Below are 5,557 nucleotides of genomic sequence, written 5' to 3' on the forward strand. Positions count from 1 at the left end.
CTGGTACCTACACCTTATTGATCAGCAGATGCTTCCTCAGTAGGATCCCCAAAGGGAACTGTAAAACTTTCTTGCCTTCAGCCTGCATGTGAGCTGAGCTCCAGCACCAGAGTTCAGGGAGGTGGTGGGGCCTTCACTTTGGAAACACATTTTGCATGAACAGCCCTTCCTCTGCAGCCTGAGAAAGAAAAAGAGGCCTGGGGCTGCCCAGCTTGACTGTGGAGATCAAGCAGCCAGTTTCACAATGGCCTGGACTCTTCTGCTCCTGTTGCTCCTCTCTCACTGCACAGGTTGGGACAGACCTGTGACATGGGGCAGATTGTATAAGTTTTGGATTAGTTCTCTCAGACAATTTACCCTAAAACAACTCACTTATCCATGTGTGTCTATGCCTCCAGGTACCCTCTCCCAACCTGTGATGACTCAGCCATCCTCCCTCTCTGTATCTCTTGGAACATCTGTCAGACTCCTGCAGCCTGAGCAGAGGCTTAAGCGTTGGTATCCATATTGTATCCTGGTTCCAGCAGAAGGCAGGAAGTCCTCCCCAGTTTCTTCTGTACCACCACACACACTCAGAAGGATATGAGGGTTCCATGGTCCCCAACTGCTTCTCCGGATCCAAAGACACCACGGCTAATGCAGCTTTTCTGCACATCTCTCAGCTTCAGTCAGAGGATGAGGCTGACTATTACTGCAATACATGGGACGGCAACACGAGGACTGACACAGTGTTACAGTCCCATGAAGAACTGAGACAAATACTGCTACTCTCTTCTCTGGACTGGATGCAGTTGCTGCTTCTGGTGGTGCTGATCATGTAAATGTATAGCTGAGGTGGGGATTTCTGCTGTCATGTTTTCAGCAAATATGTAATTTCCCTATTAATATGGAAATGAACATATCTTCCTCTTTTCTTTTTTTAAATTTTGATTCATTGTACACCAGTGGGGGTACAACTTTTTTCTCTGGGTATACATGAAGTAGAATCATACCATTTGCATAATCATACATGTACATAGGTTAATGATGTTTGCCTCATTCTATTATCTTTCCTTCATGTTTTCTGCGAAACTCTAAATTTCCTATGTAACATGGAAATGAAATTATCTTCCTCTTCTCTTAAGATGCTAATTTGAAGCACTGCTAATAACTTCTCAGAATTACCATGTCTACAATGCCATATATCAGTTCTAAGGTTCAGTTCCTTTGCAGGGAGAATTTGGACTGAAAATGAGGTGATTGACTTCACCCATGCCCAGCCCAGGATCTAGACCACATTCAGAAGTGTGCATGACCTGTGATTTTATTGTCTGTCCCTGGGTCCAATCCCATCACCACTGAGCAGACCCAAGATGTAGGCCACCTTCCGGTGCGCCTGCTAGCACCAGTATTTCTCTGGGAACTATTGTTCCCTTCCAAGACTCAAAGAAATCACGTTTCTGTGATTCCACAGGCATTGGGGGGAAATAGTTTCTACAGTGAGATCGGACTCCACAGTGACCTCCCAGTGGGAAATCCACACCCACCTTGGAACACTTAGAACAAGAGGAGAATAAAATAGAACTAGAAGACTACAGTGTGTGTGCTAGAGTTTCAGGATTCACAACTCTTTAGCCCCTCTCCTCCTGTCCTCCTCAGGCTCTGTGAAGGTGGGGACAGTGGAAGACTGCATGGGCAGCTGCAACCCTCCTCTGCTCCATTCCCTCTCTCGCTTAGCTCCTTGTTCTCTCTGTGTCTCTGATCCTCCAGTGTTTGTGGCTCAGGTGGGCCAGATTTGGCCACTTTCAATGGCTATATTTAAGGACAGATGGGGCAGCTATAGGAAGAAACCACTTGTAACCCTGCTTGTATGGGAAAAAACAATAGTCTCACCAATTAAGAAACTGTTGGCTGCAGGAGCACCTGGGACTTGTTCCATTCCATCTCCAAATCTTGTCCATTCCTTTTCCGTTTTTATCTTTATTTGCTCAGTTTCTACTTTTTCATTGTTACTCCAAAAGCAGAAGACATCTTTGTTTCCCCATAAAGTGTTGTCTCTATTACAAACCTAGTATCCCTGTCTCACATTCACCCTCCAATTCATTCTCCACTGCAGCTGCTGAGGTCACTATCAATGTCAGATGGGAAGGCTGCAGTTTCTCCATGTGGCCTGTCAGTCAAGTGCACATTCTTAGGATGTGGCATCTTAATGATCTATCCACATCCTTCCTTCATGTAAAGAAGATTCATCTGTAATTGTTTCCCCTGATCCTGATCCCACTTATCGTGACCACACTCAGTCAGTTACAACTTCTTCTCAGCAGTAGGACAAACAGACACATTTTTTTCTATTTTTGAGAAATGTGTTTGAATTTGACTGCACAGTTGTGCACTCATCACTCTGTATCACAAATTTTCATTACTTCTAGAGTTATCATATTCAATACACCCCTTTGAGGTCAGGCTTCTGTGCCCTAAATTGTTCCTTACCACAACTCCTCAATGGAAAAGAAACTCTGCATTTTTAATTGCCCTCATTAGTTACACACGACAGTAGAATGCATTTTGACACATCATACATAAATGGAGAACATGTTCTCACTCCTCTATTTGTACACAATATAGAATCACACCAGTACTGTGTGCAATCATATGCACACAAAAGGTAATAATGTTTAATTCATTCTACTCTCTTTCGTATCCACATATCCCTCCCCTACCTTCATTCCCTTCTGTCTCACCATAAATACATCTATTCTTCCCTAGTCCCTACCCACTTATTATGAATTAGCATCTGCATATCAGAGAAAATCTGTAGCCTTTGGTTTTCTGGGATTGGCTTATTTTTCTTAACATAGTAATTTCTAGTTCCATCCATTTACCTGCAAATGAAATAATTTCATTCTTCTTCAACACTGAGTAATAGTTCTTTGTGTGTATGTACCAGATTTTCTTTATCCATTCGTCTGTTGAAGGGCATCTAAGTTGGTTCCATAGTGTGGATATTGTGAATTGACCTGCTATAAACATTGATGTGGTTGCACCCCTGTAGCATGCTGATTTTAATTCCTTTGGGTATCATTGAAAGAGTAGGATAGTTAGTCAAGTGGTGGTTCCATTTCAAGTTTCCTTAGGAATCTCCATAATATTTGCCATAATGTTGGCACAAATTTGAAATCCCATCAGAAATGTATGAGTGTACCTTTTCCCCACATTCTCACCAACATTTATTATTGCTCGATAATTGCCATTCTGACTGGAGTGAGATGAGCTCTTTGAGTAGTTTTTATTTGCATTTGTCCAATTGTTAGAGATGTTGAATGTTACTCTATGTATTTGTTGATTGATTGTATTTCCTCTCTGAAGTGTCTGTTCACCTCCTTAGTCCATTTATTGATTGGGTTATTTGTTTTTAGGAGTTTGCTTTAGGTGTTAATGCTCTATCTGTGGTAGGCGTGTGGTAAAGATTTTTCCCCATTCTGTAGGCTCTCTCTTCACATTATTGACTGTGTCCTTTGGTGAGAAAAAGCTTTTTAGATAGACTGCATCCCATTTATTGATTTACTTCTTTGTTTTAAGAGTCTTGTTGAGGAAGTCAGACTTCAGGCCAACATGATAAAAATTTGTGCCTGCATTTTCATGTATTAGGAATAGGGTCTCTGATCTAGTGCTTAAGTCTTTGTTTCACTTTGAGTTGAGTTTCATGCAGGGTGAGAGATAGGGGATTAATTTCATTTTGCTACATATGAATTTCCAGTTTTCCCAGCACCATTTTTTGAAGAGACAATTTTTTTTTCAGTGAATCTTTTTGGTGTCTTTGTCTAGTATGAGACCACTGTATTCATGTGGGTTTGTCTCTGTGTCCCCTATTATGTATTATGGACTACATAACTGTTCTTGTGTCAATACTATGCCATTTTTTTGTTCTAATTAGTTATACATGACAGCAGAATGCATTTCCAGTCGTTGTACACAAATGGAGCACAAGTTTTCATTTCTCTGGTTGTATACAATGCTGAGTCATCCCATTCATACAATCATATGTGTATATAGTGTAATAATTTTCATCTCTTTCCACCATTTTTTCTCACTACATACGGACTGCCCTCTCCAAAATTCCACCAACCTTCCCTTGGGTGTACCTCAATTATGGTCGAGATATACACATCAGAGAAATATTTGGCTTTTTATTTTTTAGGGGGGGTTGGCTTATTTCACTTAGCATGGTATTCTCCAACTGCATCACGTTATCTGCAAATGCCATAATTTCATTCTACTTTACGTCTGAGTAATATTCCATTGTGTATATACAGTATGGTTTCTTTATCCATTCAACTATTGAAGGACATCTAGGTTGGTTCCACAGTTTAACAGTTGTGAATTGATGTGAATTGAGTTGCTATAAACATTGATGTGGTTGTATCACTAGTTTGCTGATATTAAGTGCTTTGAGTATAGGGCAAGGAGTGGGATAGCTGGGTCAAATGGTGGTTCCATTCAAGGTTTTCTGAGGATTCTCCAAACAACATTCAAGAGTGGTTGCACCAGTTTGGAGTCCCACCAAAAATGTATGAGTATACTTTTTGCCACATCCTCACCAACATTTATTGTTGCTTTTATTCTTGATAATTGCCATTCTGACTGGAGTGAGATGAAATCTTGAGTATTTTTGATTTGCATTATTCTAATTGCTAGAGATTCCATCCCATTTATAGATTCTTTTTTTATTTCTTTTTCTTTAGAAGTCTTGTTAAGAAAGTCATGTCCTAAGTCAACATGGTGAAGATTTGGACCTACTTATTCTTCTATTAGGTGCAGGGTCTCTGACCTAATTCCTAGGTCCGTGGTATATTTTGAGTTGAGTTTTGTGCAGGGTGAGAGATAGTGGTTTAGTTTCATTATGCTATGTATGGATTTCCAGTTTTTTCAGCACCATGTGTTGCAGAGGATATCATTTCTCCATTGTATGTTTTTGTCTTCTTTGTCTAATATGAAATAACTGTATTTATGTGGATTTGTCTCTGTGTCCTCTGTTCTGTACCACTGGTCTTTCTGTGTATTTTGGTGTCAATACCATGCCATTTTTGTTACTGTTGCTCTGTAGTATAGTTGAAGGTCTTGTAATGTGATACCATCTGCTTCCATCTTTCTGCTAAAGATTGCTTTAGCTATTGTGGGTCTCTTATTCTTCCAAATGAATTTTATGATTGCTTGCTCTATTTCTAAGAGGTACATCATTGGGATTTTTATTGAAATTGCATTGAATTTGTATAGCACTTTTGGTAGAATGGCCATTTTGTCAATATTGATTCTGCCCACGCAAGAACATGGGAGATCTTTCCACCTTCTAAGGTTTTCTTTAATTTCTTTCTTTTGTGTTCTGTATTCTCATTGTAGAGGTCTTTAACCTCTTTTGTTAGACTGATTCCCAAGTATTTTATTTTATTTTTTGAAGCTATTGTGAGTGGGATAGTTTTCCTAATTTCTCTTTCAGAGGATTCATTACTTATGAATAAAAAAGCATTGGATTTATGAGCATTGACTTTATATCCTGCTACTTTACTGAATTCAATTATGT

The 5,557-nt window shown here is 39.7% G+C and overlaps 1 pseudogene; it reads left to right on the top strand.

The window, feature by feature from the left end:
* The first annotated feature begins 244 nt into the window (after positions 1-244).
* On the top strand, positions 245-821 carry LOC124991442 (immunoglobulin lambda variable 5-52-like; annotated as a pseudogene).
* Positions 822-5,557: the final 4,736 nt, after the last annotated feature.

This window comes from Sciurus carolinensis, chromosome 8 (assembly GCF_902686445.1).
Source record: "Sciurus carolinensis chromosome 8, mSciCar1.2, whole genome shotgun sequence".
Taxonomy (NCBI): Eukaryota; Metazoa; Chordata; class Mammalia; order Rodentia; family Sciuridae; genus Sciurus; species Sciurus carolinensis.